Source organism: Octopus bimaculoides, chromosome 21, assembly GCF_046866305.1.
Source record: "Octopus bimaculoides isolate indiv1 chromosome 21, ASM4686630v1, whole genome shotgun sequence".
In the NCBI taxonomy this organism is placed as follows: Eukaryota; Metazoa; Mollusca; class Cephalopoda; order Octopoda; family Octopodidae; genus Octopus; species Octopus bimaculoides.
Genome location: NC_142948.1, coordinates 28420469 through 28440244, shown reverse-complemented (window position 1 = coordinate 28440244; position 19776 = coordinate 28420469). Strand labels below are relative to the sequence as shown.

Here is a 19776-nt window from a genome sequence, read left to right as displayed (position 1 = left end):
CACCAGCCTCTGTTTTCAGGTAGAAAATTTACGTTTAAGGTGTTGAGAGAAAGGAGATTAAAGAAGGCAACAAGGCTTGTGCGCATGTGTGTGTGTATGAGTGTCGATTTGCATGCGTGCGTGTGCGTGCGTGTGTGTGCATGTATGTATGTATATATGTATGTATGTATGTATGTATGTATGCATGTAAGTATGAAGGTAAGTGAGTGTGTGTGTGTATATATATATATATATATATATATATATATATATACACATATATATATATATATATATATATATATATATATATATATATATATATATATATATATATATATATATATATATATATATATATATATATATATATATAAAGTAAATTCCGAAAACGGTTAAGAAGTGTATATACTCTTAGCAGGTACCGTGCTCATTCCTATCTGCTAACACTGTTGGCTCACCTCAGTGAAAGTAGATGATCTCCATTTAAATAAATTTCTTATACTCGATTCAGCCTTATTTCGCTAAACGCAAATGTTTATGAAGACTGCATCACAATAAACGAGATTTACACATCCAGGTTTTATTACAGAGCGAATCAAAACTCCCTTTGTAAGGGTATAGAGATGTTTCCACTGCCAGATTGTGCACACTGCAACTATTGCACAGTGGTGTTAATTACCAGTGTTGCCTCATCACTGTCAAATTTCACTTTTTTTCGGATATCACAGATATCATTAAAAGTTGATTTCCGGGATAACGATTAATTTGACAATGATGAAGCAACTCCGGTAATCAACACCAAGATTGACTATCTACGGTGTATATCGGATTGCAGCAGTAGTACGTGTAGGTCCTGACAATGAAAGATGTGATTAACCTTATAGTAAAACCTTGATGTGTAAATCTCTATTCTCCCAATATTAATTCATTTATCTATATGTGTGTGTGGGTGTTGGTATGAGTTTGCGTGTGTGCGCGTATATACATATGTCTATCTATCTATCTATCTATATATATATATATATATATATATCGTGGCACTCCGTCGGTTACGATGTTGGGGGTTCCAATTGATTCGATCAACGGAACAGGTCCGTGTATCCTTAACGAAGTTCTCGGTGAGATTCAGCGTGACACAAAGTGTGACAAAGCTAGCCCTTTAAAATACAGGAACAACAGAAACAGGAAGAGGGAATGAGAGCAAGTTGTGGTGAAAGATTATAGCAGGGTTCACCGCCATTCCCTGCCGGAGTCTTGTGGAACTTTAGGTGTTTTCGCCCGGTCTTTGAATCGAAAAATCGATCCTACGGACGTTAGTCTCGCCTCCACACGCACACACACAAACACACACATATATATGTTTGCGTGCATATGTGTGTGTTTATGTGTTTGTGCGTGTGTATGTGCACATGAATATGGGTATGCGAGGGTGCGTTTAAATATATACAGGTATAATTATACATTCATGCATTTTTCATGTACATATATATACGTCATCCTTTATACTCATACAGACTCATGTATATCTGTGAATGTATGCATCATCTACGTGTGCTTATTATGTGTCAATATAAGTATGTATTTAAATGTAAATATGTATGTTTACGTGCTTATTTTTATCAAAGGAAGTGTTCACGATTGAAAAACAGGTAATACATCATCCGCTTGAGCACGTGCTTCAATGGGTGTGCATACGTGGGCGCTCAGCTTTTGGAAGTAAATGCGTAATTACAAATGACCTTGGAGTAAAATAATATTCACGTCTCGAACCTGCGTCTCTGAGGAAAAATACGTACATAAGGAACTCTTCTCTCTATATCTATCTATCTATCATTATTATTATTATTATAATTATTATTATTATTATTATTATTATTATTATTATTATTATTATTATTTGGATCATAATAAATGTGCAAATATTTTCATCGTATATGTATTACGTGGTCATTTGTAAGCACTTTCAGTTTTGTCTGTATTATGTAATACGAATATCCCTGACAAAGGCTGACTCTATTCCTGCGTTATTTCAATAAATTATAATATCAGACTTTAATATCATACTGGAGAGGATGGTGGAAAATTGTTACATCTGCAACTACAAAAGTTCATTATACTTACACACATTTTGCTGCGGGAAAATTTTCACATTTATGAAATCCACATGGATAATAGGAGGGACAATATACTGTTGAGCAGACTTCTGAAAATAGGTACATATTCCATTGTTAATATATATATATATATATATATATATATATATATATATATATATATATATATATATATATACATACATAATAATAATAATAATAATAATAATAATAATAATAATAATAATAATAATAATAATAATAATAATAATAATAATAATGATAATAATAATAATAATAAAACAAATCCAGACCGTAGAGATGTATAATAGCGTACAAAAAGCACCAAACCAGAACACCACAGACAAACATATGAATGAAAAGGAAGGCAAAACAAATATAAAGCCTGGAAATAACGAAGGGAAACCTAATAATTACGATACTATGAAAATGAAAATAACCAAAGAACTGAAAACCACAGATCTTAGAATGGACCACAGATTATATCTCCCAAAAATCAAAATAGACAATAAAACAACATCAATAATAAATAGCATAAACGTGGCCGTCACGGAACTAACAACCACAGAAACAACAGGCAATATCACTGAGCTAAATGACATAATATATGCGGCAGCCACTGCAGCCACAAAAGACGCAGGATACTCACTCAAACCCATCCGAACAGGAGTTCTACCACCCAAACAGACCTTGTGGATAAATAACATCCAGAACAAAATTAAAAAAAAGAGAAAAGATTTATCGATTCTCAACGAAATTAGTAAACAATCAACACTACTAAATAACAAGAAGAAAACAAAAATACTGTACAAATACAGCATTACAGAAAAAGACTTACCTGAGGCAAAAGAAAAACTAAAGCAAGACATCCTTGCCAAAGCACAAAGGATCCGCCGGTATGAGAAACGCCAACGTGTCTTTGAACAAAACAAACAGTTCAAATCCAACCCCAAAAAACTCTACCAAGAACTAGGTAAAAATAAAATAGACATTACTTCAGCACCAACAGCAGAAGAACTAGAGAAATTCTGGAAACAAATATGGTCGGTGAAGCAACAGCCCCAGAAAAGTACCATTAAAACAACGAACTTAGCACCTGAGCAACTCTGGGCCCCTATAACAACTGAAGAGGTCACCCAGACACTGCAAAGACTAAGCAACTGGAAGGCACCTGGACACGACAAGACCCCCAATTTCTGGTTAAAACACCTGCCAGGAATGCATAAAAGCTGGCAGAAAACTTTAACAACATACTAGCAGATCCAGAGACAATGCCTGAATGGCTCACAAAAGGGAAAACCATCTTAATCCTCAAATTCACGGAAACGGAGAAACCACAAAACTATAGACCTATAACCTGTCTCCCTACGATCTACAAAGCCTTTACTGCAATAATATCGCAGAGATTGAGTAAACACCTGGAAAATAACAACCTGTTTCCAGAAGAGCAGAAGGGATGCTGCAAGGGCTCATACGGCTGTAAAGATCAATTATTGATCAATAAAACCATAACTGAAGACAGCCGCAGAAAGAAGAAAGGCCTCAGAATGGCCTGGGTGGACTACCAAATGGCTTTCGACAGTGTTCCCCACACGTGGATTCTGGAAACACTAGCCATAAATAAGGTGGCACCAATTATCATAAAATACATAGAGCACTCAATGAACAAATGGCAGACAGTGCTACAGCTCCAAACAAAAGAGGGACTTGTGAAAACGAAAGCCATCCCCATCAGAAGAGGAATATTCCAGGGAGACACGCTCTCTCCAGTCCTGTTCTGCCTGGCACTCACACCTTTAACCGAATTGCTAAATAGAACTGGATGCGGTTACAAATGCTACGGAAAAACAGTCAGCCACCTTCTATATATTGATGACCTAAAATTATATGCAAAAAACGACAAAGAGCTAGAAACACTACTACAGATAGTACACGGCTTTACCAAGGAAATAGATATGAAATTCGGATTACAAAAATGTGCCAAAGCAAACTGAAAAGAGGAAAATTAGTTAAAAGTAGCAATATAACACTAGATAAAGCCAATGAAATAAGAGAACTAGACGAAAGCCAACCATATAAGTATTTAGGAGTCAATCAACTAGATAGGATACAACATACACAAACGAAAGAAAAAATAAAGAAAGAGTACTATAGACGAGTTGGATCAATACTAAAAACAGAGCTCAATGCTAAAAACAAGATAATAGGTATCAACACTTTAGCTGTCCCAGTTATAAGCTACAGCTACAACATCCTTAACTGGACACTAAACGAACTATGTAAAATAGACAGGAAAACAAGAAAAATAATGACAGGATATAGGATGCACCACCCAAGATCTGACATAGAAAGGCTATATATACAACGCACAGAAGGTGGCAGGGGTATTATACAGCTAGAAAACTATTATAAAATAACCACCATAGGACTGCAAAAATACCTACTCCAGAAGCAAGGGAAACTAATACAAATAGCCACAAAACACGAGCAAAAGAAAAAACTGTTTTCAGTATTTAAGGAAGCTGACAAATACAAACAAGAAATCAATCTACCTAACAAATACGAAGAAGAAGAAGAAGAAGAAGAAGAAGAAGAAGAAGAAGAAGAAGAAGAAGAAGAAGAAGAAGAAGAAGAAAAGCTATAAAACAAATGAAATCCAAACTAACACTAGAACAGTAACGGACCATGATAAAACGATGGCAAGAAAAGCCCCATACATGGTAAATACTGGGCTAAACTAAATGCGAAAGAAATAGACAGAGAAAAATCCCAGCAATGGCTGAGAAGCTCAGGACTCAAAGCAGAGACTGAAGGATTTTTAATTGCTGCACAAGACCAGAGCCTCCCCACCAGAAAATACCAAAAACACATAATGAAAAGAAATATAACAAGTAACTGTAGAATATGTGGAGATGGACAAGAAACAATAAATCATATTATCTCTGGCTGCCCAGTCGTGGCTAAGAAGGAATATATTCACAGACACGACAGAGCTGGGACCTATATACACTGGAAGCTATGCCAACACTATGGAATAACAACAGAAAAAAGATGGTATAAACACAAGCCAGAAAAGGTTACAGAAAACGAGAAAGCAACCATACTCTGGGATATGCCAATACACGCAGATAGAGAAATTAAGGCAAATAGACCAGATATAGTTGTCAAAGATCATGAAGAAAAAAAATGCTTTCTAATTGATGTATCAATACCAGCAGATGACAACGTTTCTCTTAAAGAAATGGAAAAACTTTCAAAATACAAAGACCTGGAAATAGAGATAACTCGAATGTGGATTGTAAAAACAGAAACAATTCCTATCATAGTAGGTGCCTTAGGTATAATAAAAAAAATATTCAAACAAATACATAACAAAAACACCAGGACTTACAAATATATATAACATACAGAAAATTGCACTACTGGGTACTGCACACATTCTACGCAAAACACTTTCAATACAGTAAACATAAGAGCACCACAGCAAACCACAGCACATAACCAAGGCGCACAGAGCTGCACTCGGTAGTGAAGTGAAAGCACGTTATAAAAATAAAACTACTGAACAATAATAATAATAATAATAATATATATATATTGAAGGATATCCCCATCCCATTTAGAAAGGAATATATTTTGAAACTTGCTTTTAATTATTAATTTATATATATTTTACTCTATAAAGCTCAATTTAATTTTAATTGATTTTAATTGAGTTTTAACCTGTAATTTTGGATTTTGTCCCTATTATTATTATTATTATTATTATTATTATTATTATTATTATTATTATTATTATTATTATTATTATTATTATTATTATTATTATTATTATATATATGTATATATATATATATATATATATAATTATGTGTATTTCTTCTATCTTAATGAATAAAAATTCTTCTGATAGAATAAATGGGTTAATAGAAACCAATGTAACTAAGAACAAAAAATAACTGTGGTTTAGTTCCTGTTTTTAAGGCAGAACTCCTTGAAATTTTGGGTATTTGAGTATATTTAAGAATTTAAGGAATGGAGAAAACGCATGTTATAATTGCATAATTTATTCCTACATATGTTTCAAAGGATTACAATATGCGTGATCCATAGGGATCTTTGATATTAAAATTGTAAACTTCTCATCTGAAAGCAGTTTTAACTCAAAATTGACAGACATGCATCTCATGCCCAAATTTTCAGTGACAATAGACTGAACTGAACCGTAACTAATCTACTCCTCCTCTGATAACTCACGGATGGCGATTCGAATATTTCCCTTCACAGCTGGAAGCAAATCTGCGGTGTTTTTCTCAGTCCTGCTGGTTTCGGATCTCCCAGAACGTTCGTCATTATCGACACCATTTCAGCCATCTTGGAAATGTCTGAACCACTTGTAAACTTACGTGCATCTCATACAATGTGTGCCTCTCTAAACTGTTTCTGGAACTTGGAACATTGCGTGGGCTTCTGGGCAGGTATCCCCAAGCTTTTGGTAAAATTTGATGCAGATTCTCTGCTCAAAGCTCTCTGTCGTGTTCAATTCAGCAATCACACACAACACGCTTTAATTCCAAGTACTTCTAAAAACAGCGAATGTGAACCAGAATGTTAAAAATTAGTGAGTGTGCACACCTCAGTTTAAGGTAAATGTGTGCCAAGCGGCTTTACTCTTCATACTTTATCTTCGTTACTATAGCAACAGTCTTGATACTTATTGATCATACCACGTATATAAAAAATTTTTGTCGATATGGGAAAACAAAACGAAAATCTAAGTAAATGTATTTAATATAATCTTTATTTGACTGTCTCAATTTGTTAACAGTTTTGGCTTATAATTGAAACAAATAGAAACAGCTTCAAATTAATTTCAGAATGTCATTTATACTTTCCATTCTTGTAAATTCTTATCAAATATAACAGCATTCAAATTCAAGCTTTGACATACTCTCCCTAATAATTTGTACAGTTTTTTAATCAATGTCGCGTGAGATGGTATTTTATGTTAATGTGTAATAAAAAACAGGTTTTTGAGAAGCAGTAAATATTGATACTCGTGACGTGCGTTGATATATTTTCGTGATGTTTTAACGAGACTCTGAGAAATGAATTACAATAAGAAAGAAGAGAAAATCTATTACGCGTTAGTTTCTATACGCATCATAAATAAACTCCAAAATGTTGTAAACAATTTGTCATTGTTAAATATTTAAATACTGTAGTAATTTGCATTACATTTTCTTTGTCTTACCCTCCCCTTATGAATATTTAGTTACATCATATCACCCACCTTTCTTAAACTCTCTATATGTTTATATATACACATATATATACACATATACACAACTACAACGTGGTTCCTTGGTTATATAAAGAGTAAAACAGACCGAGTAAGAGACATTACGAATTGGGACAAGCTGCGAAATCTTGGTCCAGTGCGAAATTTTCGAGACAAGGCAAGACAACTGAAACATCACCATGAAGGGAATTGGCGTTTTGGTAGCAATGTGTTTCCTAGTTCTGGTCGCTGATGGGCAGTGTGGAATCCGTATGTATAAATATATATTCTCTTGCATACGTATATACACTCACGCATACGGAAACGTTCCAAACTCTCTCTTCTATCTTTCTCACTCACTCACACACACACACACACACACAAACACACACACACGCACACACAAACACACAGACACACACACACTCACACACACAAACACACACACACACACACACAAACAACATATATTTACATTGATGCGTGTATCAGAATATCAAAAAAGAAGAAGAAAAAAGAAAGTGTTTATTTTTTTCAGTTTTTCTATTTTTTCTTCTACGTTTCTCTCATCGCAAATGCTCGAATGTACATGCCCACTTACAATTTGTATGTATGGATATATATGTAGTTTATATATATGGACGCGCGTATGCAGACATATGCATATAGATAGTTCACGTGCCTTTTAACATTCAGACATTTCAGTTCTATATTTAAGAGATGAGGAATTATTTACGTTATTTACATTATTTACATTTGACGGATATTTGTCCTCATCTTGTTTGTTGTTAACACAACGTTTCGGCTGATATACCCTCCAGCCTTCGTCAGGTGTCTTGCCGAAATTTCGAACCGGGGTTCTCATTCCTTACGATATGGCGTAGTGGTTAAGAGCGCGGGCTACTAACCCCAAGATTCCGAGTTCGATTCACGGCAGCAACCTGATTAATAATAGTAATAATAATAATAATATAATAATAGTAACAACGCCTGCATCTTTCCTTTATGAGTGGAAATGTTGTGTATCAAAAAGTGTTGCATGTATCACTGCAGACAATTTCACATCTGGTACATGGATACTTAAAGGTGCGTGCCACAGAATATGTTAAGATCTTCCAGTCATATGTTGATATTTGCCCACTTTACCAATGTTTGAAACCAGCTACAATTGTCTTTATGCTGAATAGCCGTGACAAGTTAACATACAACAACTGTAACGAGCTCCATTCGCTGTCACAGTGGTTAAATATCAACGCGACAAGATGTCAATATGTTTAGCTGGAAACTATTTTATATATGCATGTACCTGATGTTAACAAGACTTCATGATCCCTGCAACACAACTGGATGCACAATATTCACATCCATATAGGACAGTCTCAGGCGATGTAGAATCATCGTGGTACTGAATATTAAAGCTAAAACCCACTTCCGCATTCATTTATCGATTATTATTATCTCAACTATATCTGTGGAATACCTGAAGCAGATACTGAGGAATTATACCCCCGACGTGGATGACATCAGCAAGACCAAACTGTGAACGTGCTTTACTCAACACTCTAATTGACATATAACCATTAGTCCAAATTTTACATAAACATACACACACACATATATATATGTACATATACACACATATATATTGATATTTATACACACATACACAAACTCACACACACACACGCACACACAAACACAACACACACACACACACACACACACACACACACACACACACACACACACAAATATATATAAGCTCAGGTAACGCAAATTGTATAGCATATACAAGATAAACAACCCATATTTTGCAGAAAACTATTTTACATATATATATATATGTACCTGATGTGACCCAGACTGCTTTGAGCCCTGCAGCACAGTTGGACCCATACAATTCACACCCATAAAGAACGGTCTCAGGTGGGCTGGAACTATCGCAGTACTGAATATTGAGGGTAGTTTAACCTGTTCATGCTCTATTATTAGCATAATCTTGCGTTTGAGAATGAAATTATTTTCTTAACTTTCAAAACTTCTCAACGTTTCTAAAGCAAACATTTTACTTGCATCGTAATATATATATATATATATATATATATATATATATATATATATATATATATATATGTATACAGACACATATACACACACACACACACGCAGATACACAAGGAAACGCACTTATATATATATATGTATTTTATAAAATAAAAGAAATTCCTTATTCGTTTTCAGGAAGAGGCTCTGGCCCAAATTGCCCCAACGATCCTTGTAAAATTGCAGAATGTCCAAAAGTTCCAAATGCCGTGTGCAGGTAAGTAGAATGAAATTCAATAGTTTCTCATGTAAACATTAAAAGAGGAAATAAGGAGAGCGTGATATAGCGTAGCAGTAAATACGTCATCCTTTGGCATACATTATTATTATTCAATACGAGGCGGCGAGCTGGCAGAATCGTTAGCACGCCGGGTAAAATGCTTAGCGGTATTTTGCCCGTCTTTACACTTTTATTTTAAATTCCACCGATGTCCACCTTGCACTTCGTCCTTTCAGTGTCGATCAATTAAGTGCCTGTTGTGCACTGGAGTTAGTGTAGTCGAATCGTCCCCTCCCCACAATTTTGAGGCCTTCTGCTTTAAGTAGAAAGGCTTATTATTATTCAATTTTTTTACATGCTTTCTCTGCAATGCCGAATGCAGGCCTGTGTGCCTTGTGTAGGTGCTGTAGTTTGTTGTGGTGCTTTTATTTTAGCTATATTGGGATTGCTTTACGTATGATGTGCGCTGTGAACAGTAGGGATAATTTCTGTAACACATCTACATTCGCAACACTATGAGTTATTGGTTACGTATTAGTCTACAGGTTTTTTTAATCATATCTCTGGCACCAGTATCATTGGGATTGATTCTGTATTAGGCTCGTCATTCGAGTTATCTCCATATTCAGCAATTATGCAACCCATACTAATGTTACAATAATATTAGGACGGAGATGAGATCTAATTAACACTGTTATCTGGTAGGGCGAGGTTTTTAAAAAGTCTTTTAGAAAAGGTTTTTGGAAAGACCTGAAAGCATTTCCAAATATTTTATGAATGTCGTATTATTTTTAAAAAAATTGTATATGTTGTGGTGAAGCACTGTGTTCTGGGAAGACGAAGTCTTCTATTGTGGTGTTTGTAATTTTTTCTGACGTGCGTGACAAGCTCTATATTGTCTGTATCGACGGCTGTGCGGTTGGTGTTATTTGTGAAGTCAGACAACCAACTTACTAAAAGGATATACAATAAGCGACCGTAATTCGAGGTCCAGTATTTACGAAATACAAAGATCTCAACGTCAACCTTCATAGGTGTTCAGCACGGCTATAAAAAAAAATTTAAAAAACACCTGTCGCGCCGATAGAAATCACATCCAAACTTAGTAACGTGAGTTCATAGAGAAGGCGTATCTGCATTCCGTCGGTTTGCTAATCACTTCACTCGTTAAGAAGCCCTGAGTAGATTGAAGGAAATTTAAATAAAGAACCGCGCTTAAGGACACAACATGCTACAAATTCCCGAACCTGAACATTTGATATTTCACTGCATTCACCTCGATCAAAAATACCTCACATTTTTCTTATATAAATCTATATTAGTTTGGAGTGTTTATATTTTCTAATTGTTAAGTTACATTTCTTGATGTAATAATAGTCACTTACTATTAATGAAGATCTGCAGCTTCTGGTGTATCATTCAACTTTAAATCATCATATATTGCCTATGAGATACATGTAATCCACATCTCACACAATTACAGCGTCATATAAAAGACAGCACAAGATACACACACCTAGCGTCAGGTATGTCCAACGTAATATATGTCGTAGTAAAAGAATCATATCGTTGTTGTTGGCACTCCGTCGCTTACGACGTCGAGGGTTCCAGTTGATCCGATCAACGGAACAGCCTTCACGTGAAATTAACGTGCAAGTGGCTGAGCACTCCACAAATATGTGTACCCTTAACGTAGTTCTCGGGAATATTCAGCGAGACACAGTGTGACGAGGCTGGCCCTTTGAAATACAGGTACAACAGAAACAGGAAGAAGGAGTGAGAAAGGGTTGTGGTGGAAGAGTACAGCAGGGTTCTCCACCATCCTCTGCCGGAGCCTCGTGGAGCTTTAGGTGTTTTCGCTCAATAAACACTCACAGCACCCGGTCTGGGAATCGAAACCGCGATCCTATGACCGCGAGTCCGCTGCCCTAACCACTGGGTCATTGCGCCTCCACGTCATCACAATACATTCAACGCAGAATACACACACACAAAAAGCAATCCACTCAGCCAATACTCCACGCATACAAATTTAAGCAAGTAATAAATACCATACTCTTCACACTCCATATACAATACAAATCGTACATAACAGACTTCTTGCAAAACAAAAAGTCGCACTACATAAATTTATGTAGAATTTTACATTTGGCTTCCATTTTGTCTCTTTTTTGAAAAGCATATTTGTCTTATATATTGAATTGTTTTTCTTTTTAGGCGGAACTCCTGCATTTGCAAAGCTGAGTTTTATATTGGAACGATGCGTGTGACAGACAAATGCCATAACATTTAGATTAAGAAAACTAATAAACAATCAGTACTTGGTCCTCTAATACTTTGCGTAGTGTCTTAATTTGTGTATTGTCTTTCTGAATTTCAAAACTGTTTTGACATTTTTTTCGAGCAAAACCGATTATCATCGGCATACTATTGTTACATTTCACATTAAATTCAAGTCACGAAGACATTAAAAACTAAGTTTGTTTCTTTTTTCGTCAGTGTAATAATGTCATACTTTAGCAAAAAATGTGCCGTTGTTAATGCTGAAAGAAAATAAGCGAATAATGGATTTATATTAGCCACCTGGGAGATGGCACGTCTTTGGAAAGAATCCGGTGTTCAGAACTGCTAGAAATATCAACCATATCTTAAAACTAGGATTACTTCAAAGAATCGTCCCAGATATACCATGTTTAAAAGACGCATATGTTAGTTGTCCTAGATAAGCAGTGAAAATTTCAAAACACAGTCCTCAAATTAGTTATTTCATAATTCAAGACCGGAAAATATACTTACTTGTCCTTGAATATACTCAATAAAATATATTGTTTTTCACGTCTATAATCGTCTGAATGCTGAAGATTCGAATATACTCTCGGCGGATTGAAACATGCGTAGGATTTCTTTCGGATATTTTTGATTGTTTTGTTGATCCGTTTTCACTTATCCTTTTTCTTATATGTATCAATTTTACTTTGTATTACATTGTGATAGAAATAAAAAAGAACCAAGTATCTATTATATATTTTCCTCTCTATTTTCTTTTATTACCTTTATAATTTTGAGAACGTATATCCAAATGTATGTGTGTGTTTGTGTGTACTCACACGAACACACACACTGACACTCATACACACACACGCATATGTATATATATATATATATATATATATATTTATATATACTAGCAGTAATACCCATCGTTGATCTGGTAATTACTGTTACTCTTTCTCGAGAGCCAAATTCAAAGTATTATCATACATATAAATTACTGCTGCTGTATGTGTGTATTTTATAAGAGAAAAGCTCGTAATAATTGAAGTAGAAGTAGAACGATTTCATACAAGAACTACTGTTTGTTTATTATATGACAATAAAGTTGTCGAATAAGAGTTTTCCAGGTCTGGCAGCTGTTGCTGGGGGCGTGGTGGTCCAAAATAATCATTGCAAATTGATTCCATCATTGGCTAACACCAGCGTACGTTTTCAGGTAGAAAATTTACATTTAAGGTGTTGAGAGAAAGGAGATTAAAGAAGGCAACAAGGCTTGTGTGTATGTGTGTGTGTATGAGTGTCGATTTGCATGCGTGCGTGTGCGTGCGTGTGTGTGCATGTATGTATGTATATATGTATGTATGTATGTATGTATGTATGCATGTAAGTATGAAGGTAAGTGAGTGTGTGTGTATATATATATATATATATATATATATATATATATATATATACACATATATATATATATATATATATATATATATATATATATATATATATATATATATATATATATATATATATATATAAAGTAAATTCCGAAAACGGTTAAGAAGTGTATATACTCTTAGCAGGTACCGTGCTCATTCCTATCTGCTAACACTGTTGGCTCACCTCAGTGAAAGTAGATGATCTCCATTTAAATAAATTTCTTATACTCGATTCAGCCTTATTTCGCTAAACGCAAATGTTTATGAAGACTGCATCACAATAAACGAGATTTACACATCCAGGTTTTATTACAGAGCGAATCAAAACTCCCTTTGTAAGGGTATAGAGATGTTTCCACTGCCAGATTGTGCACACTGCAACTATTGCACAGTGGTGTTAATTACCAGTGTTGCCTCATCACTGTCAAATTTCACTTTTTTTCGGATATCACAGATATCATTAAAAGTTGATTTCCGGGATAACGATTAATTTGACAATGATGAAGCAACTCCGGTAATCAACACCAAGATTGACTATCTACGGTGTATATCGGATTGCAGCAGTAGTACGTGTAGGTCCTGACAATGAAAGATGTGATTAACCTTATAGTAAAACCTTGATGTGTAAATCTCAATTCTCCCAATATTAATTCATTTATCTATATGTGTGTGTGGGTGTTGGTATGAGTTTGCGTGTGTGCGCGTATATACATATGTCTATCTATCTTTCTATCTATCTATCTTTCTATCTATCTATCTATATATATATATATATATATATATACGTATATATATATATATATATATATATATATATATATATATATATATATATATATATATATATATATATATATATCGTGTCACTCCGTCGGTTACGACGTTGAGGGTTCCAATTGATTCGATCAACGGAACAGCTCCGTGTATCCTTAACGTAGTTCTCGGTGAGATTCAGCGTGACACAAGGTGTGACAAAGCTAGCCCTTTAAAATACAGGAACAACAGAAACAGGAAGAGGGAATGAGAGCAAGTTGTGGTGAAAGATTATAGCAGGGTTCACCGCCATTCCCTGCCGGAGTCTTGTGGAACTTTAGGTGTTTTCGCCCGGTCTTTGAAACGAAACGCCGATCCTACGGACGTTAGTCTCGTCTCCACACGCACACACACAAACACACACATATATATGTTTGCGTGCATATGTGTGTGTTTATGTGTTTGTGCGTGTGTATGTGCACATGAATATGGGTATGCGAGGGTGCGTTTAAATATATACAGGTATAATTATACATTCATGCATTTTTCATGTACATATATATACGTCATCCTTTATACTCATACAGACTCATGTATATCTGTGAATGTATGCATCATCTACGTGTGCTTATTATGTGTCAATATAAGTATGTATTTAAATGTAAATATGTATGTTTACGTGCTTATTTTTATCAAAGGAAGTATTCACGATTGAAAACCAGGTAATACATCATCCGCTTGAGCACGTGCTTCAATGGGTGTGCATACGTGGGCGCTCAGCTTTTGGAAGTAAATGCGTAATTACAAATGACCTTGGAGTAAAATAATATTCACGTCTCGAACCTGCGTCTCTGAGGAAAAATACGTACATAAGGAACTCTTCTCTCTATATCTATCTATCTATCTATTATTATTATCATTATTATTATTATTATTATTATTCAGTAGTTTTATTTTTATAACGTGCTTTCACTTCACTACCGAGCGCAGCTCTGTGCGCCTTGGGTATGTGCTGTGGTTTGCTGTGGTGCTCTTATGTTTACTGTATTGAAAGTGTTTTGCGTAGAATGTGTGCACTACCCAGTAGTGCAATTTTCTGTATGTTATATATATTTGTAAGTCCTGGTGTTTTTGTTATGTAATTGTCTGAATATTTTTTTATTATACCTAAGGCACCTACTATGATAGGAATTGTTTCTGTTTTTAGACTCCACATTCGAGTTATCTCTATTTCCAGGTCTTTGTATTTTGAAAGTTTTTCCATTTCTTTTAGAGAAACGTTGTCATCTGCTGGTATTGATACATCAATTAGAAAGCATTTTTTTTCTTCATGATCTTTGACAACTATATCTGGTCTATTTGCCTTAATTTCTCTATCTGTGTGTATTGGCATATCCCAGAGTATGGTTGCTTTCTCGTTTTCTGTGACCTTTTCTGGCGTGTGTTTATAGCATCTTTTTTCTGTTGTTATTCCATAATGTTGGCATAGCTTCCAGTGTATATAGGTCCCAGCTCTGTCGTGTCTGTGAATATATTCCTTCTTAGCCAGGACTGGGCAGCCAGAGATAATATGATTTATTGTTTCTTGTCGATCTCCACATATTCTACAGTTACTTGTTATATTTCTTTTCATTATGTGTTTTTGGTAATTTCTGGTGGGGAGGCTTTGGTTTTGTGCAGCAATTAAAAATCCTTCAGTCTCTGCTTTGAGTCCTGAGCTTCTCAGCCATTGCTGGGATTTTTCTCTGTCTATTTCTTTCGCATTTAGTTTAGCCCAGTATTTACCATGTAGGGGCTTTTCTTGCCATCGTTTTATCATGGTCCGTTGCTGTTCTAGTTTTAGTTTGGATTTCATTTGTTTTATAGCTTTTGTTGTTTCTTCTTCTTCTTCTTGGTATTTGTTAGGTAGATTGATTTCTTGTTTGTATTTGTCAACTTCCTTAAATACTGAAAACAGTTGTTTGTTTTGCTCGTGTTTTGTGGCTATTTGTATTAGTTTCCCTTGCTTCTGGAGTAGGTATTTTTGCAGTCCTATGGTGGTTATTTTATAATAGTTTTCTAGCTGTATAAGACCCCTGCCACCTTCTGTGCGTTGTATATATAGCCTTTCTATGTCAGATTTTGGGTGGTGCATCCTATATCCTGTCATTATTTTTCTTGTTTTCCTGTCTATTTTACATAGTTCGTTTAGTGTCCAGTTAAGGATGTTGTAGCTGTAGCTTATAACTGGGACAGCTAAAGTGTTGATACCTATTATCTTGTTTTTAGCATTGAGCTCTGTTTTTAGTATTGATCTAACTCGTCTATAGTACTCTTTCTTTATTTTTTCTTTCATTTGTGTATGTTGTATCCTATCTAGTTCATTGACTCCTAAATACTTATATGGTTGGCTTTCGTCTAGTTCTCTTATTTCATTGGCTTTATCTAGTGTTATATTGCTACTTTTAACTAATTTTCCTCTTTTCAGGGTTGCTTTGGCACATTTTTCTAATCCGAATTTCATTTCTATTTCCTTGGTAAAGCCGTGTACTGTCTGTAGTAGTGTTTCTAGCTCTTTGTCGTTTTTTGCATATAATTTTAGGTCATCCATATATAGAAGGTGGCTGACTGTTTTTCCATAGCATATGTAACCGCATCCAGTTCTATTTAGCAATTCTGTTAAAGGTGTGAGTGCCAGGCAGAACAGGAGTGGAGAGAGCGTGTCTCCCTGGAATATTCCTCTTCTAATGGGGATGGCTTTCGTTTTCACAAGTCCCTCTTTTGTTTGGAGCTGTAGCACTGTCTGCCATTTGTTCATTGAGTGCTCTATGTATTTTATGATAATTGGTGCCACCTTGTTTATGGCTAGTGTTTCCAGAATCCACGTGTGGGGAACACTGTCGAAAGCCTTTCGGTAGTCCACCCAGGCCATACTGAGGCCTTTCTTCTTTCTGCGGCTGTCTTCAGTTATGGCTTTATTGATCAATAATTGATCTTTACAGCCGTATGAGCCCTTGCAGCATCCCTTCTGCTCTTCTGGAAACAGGTTGTTATTTTCCAGGTGTTTACTCAATCTCTGCGATATTATTGTAGTAAAGGCTTTGTAGATCGTAGGGAGACAGGTTATAGGTCTATAGTTTTGTGATTTTTCCGTTTCCGTGAATTTGAGGATTAAGATGGTTTTCCCTTTTGTGAGCCATTCAGGCATTGTCTCTGGATCTGCTAGTATGTTGTTAAAGTTTTCTGCCAGCTTTTTATGCATTCCTGGCAGGTGTTTTAACCAGAAATTGGGGATCTTGTCGTGTCCAGGTGCCTTCCAGTTGCTTAGTCTTTGCAGTGTCTTGGTGACCTCTTAAGTTGTTATAGGGGCCCAGAGTTTCTCAGGTGCTAAGTTCGTTGTTTTAATGGTCCTTTTTTGGGGTTGTTGCTTCACCGACCATATTTGTTTCCAGAATTTCTCTAGTTCTTCTGCTGTTGGTGCTGAAGTAATGTCTATTTTATTTTTACCTAGTTCTTGGTAGAGTTTTTTGGGGTTGGATTTGAACTGTTTGTTTTGTTCAAAGAAACGTTGGCGTTTCTCATACCGGCGGATCCTTTGTGCTTTGGCAAGGATGTCTTGCATTAGTTTTTCTTTTGCTGTATTTGTACAGTATTTTTGTTTTCTTCTTGTTACTTAGTAGTGTTAATTGTTTGAATGAATGAAAAGGAAGGCAAAACAAATATAAAGCCTGGAAATAACGAAGGGAAACCTAATAATTACGATACTATGAAAATGAAAATAACCGAAGAACTGAAAACCACAGATCTTAGAATGGACCACAGATTATATCTCCCAAAAATCAAAATAGACAATAAAACAACATCAATAATAAATAGCATAAACCTGGCCGTCACGGAACTAACAACCACAGAAACAACAGGCAATATCACTGAGCTAAATGATATGATATATGTGGCAGCCATTGCAACCACAAAAGAAGCAGGATACTCACTCAAACCCATCCGAACAGGAGTTCTACCACCCAAACAGACCTTGTGGATAAATAACATCCAGAACAAAATTTAAAAAAAGAGAAAAGATTTATCGATTCTCAACGAAATTAGTAAACAATCAACACTACTAAGTAACAAGAAGAAAACAAAAATACTGTATAAATACAGCATTACAGAAAAAGACTTACCTGAGGCAAAAGAAAAACTAAAGCAAGACATCCTTGCCAAAGCACAGAGGATCAGCCGGTATGAGAAACGCCAACGTTTCTTTGAACAAAACAAACAGTTCAAATCCAACCCCAAAAAACTCTACCAAGAACTAGGTAAAAATAAAATAGACATTACTTCAGCACCAACAGCAGAAGAACTAGAGAAATTCTGGAAACAAATATGGTCGGTGAAGCAACAACCCCAAAAAAGGACCATTAAAACATCGAACTTAGCACCTGAGCAACTCTGGGCCCCTATAACAACTGAAGAGGTCACCCAGACACTGCAAAGACTAAGTAACTGGAAGGCACCTGGATACGACAAGATCCCCAATTTCTGGTTAAAACACCTGCCAGCAATGCATAAAAAGCTGGCAGAAAACTTTAACAACATAATAGCAGATCCAGAGACAATGCCTGAATGGCTCACAAAAGGGAAAACCATATTAATCCCCAAATCCACGGAAACGGAGAAACCACAAAACTATAGACCTATAACCTGTCTCCCTACGATCTACAAAGCCTTTACTGCAATAATATCGCAGAGATTGAGTAAACACCTGGAAAATAACAACCTGTTTCCAGAAGAGCAGAAGGGATGCTGCAAGGGCTCATACGGCTGTAAAGATCAATTATTGATCAATAAAACCATAACTGAAGACAGCCGCAGAAAGAAGAAAGGCCTCAGAATGGCCTGGGTGGACTACCAAATGGCTTTCGACAGCGTTCCCCACACGTGGATTCTGGAAACACTAGCCATAAACAAGGTGGCACCAATTATCATAAAATACATAGAGCACTCAATGAACAAATGGCAGACAGTGCTACAGCTCCAAACAAAAGAGGGACTTGTGAAAACGAAAGCCATCCCCATTAGAAGAGGAATATTCCAGGGAGACACGCTCTCTCCACTCCTGTTCTGCCTGGCACTCACACCTTTAACAGAATTGCTAAATAGAACTGGATGCGGTTACAAATGCTACGGAAAAACAGTCAGCCACCTTCTATATATGGATGACCTAAAATTATATGCAAAAAACGACAAAGAGCTAGAAACACTACTACAGACAGTACACGGCTTTACCAAGGAAATAGATATGAAATTCGGATTAGAAAAATGTGCCAAAGCAACACTGAAAAGAGGAAAATTAGTTAAAAGTAGCAATATAACACTAGATAAAGCCAATGAAATAAGAGAACTAGACGAAAGCCAACCATATAAGTATTTAGGAGTCAATGAACTAGATAGGATACAACATACACAAATGAAAGAAAAAATAAAGAAAGAGTACTATAGACGAGTTAGATCAATACTAAAAACAGAGCTCAATGCTAAAAACAAGATAATAGGTATCAACACTTTAGCTGTCCCAGTTATAAGCTACAGCTACAACATCCTTAACTGGACACTAAACGAACTATGTAAAATAGACAG

At 35.6% G+C, this 19776-nt stretch overlaps 1 long non-coding RNA gene across 1 annotated transcript; it reads left to right on the top strand.

The window, feature by feature from the left end:
* The first annotated feature begins 7480 nt into the window (after positions 1 to 7480).
* On the top strand, positions 7481 to 12723 carry LOC149131536 (uncharacterized). The gene is made up of 3 exons (XR_016237787.1): positions 7481 to 7647; positions 9619 to 9697; positions 11918 to 12723. It is a non-coding gene; the product is annotated as an uncharacterized LOC149131536 (long non-coding RNA).
* The last annotated feature ends 7053 nt before the right edge of the window (positions 12724 to 19776 follow it).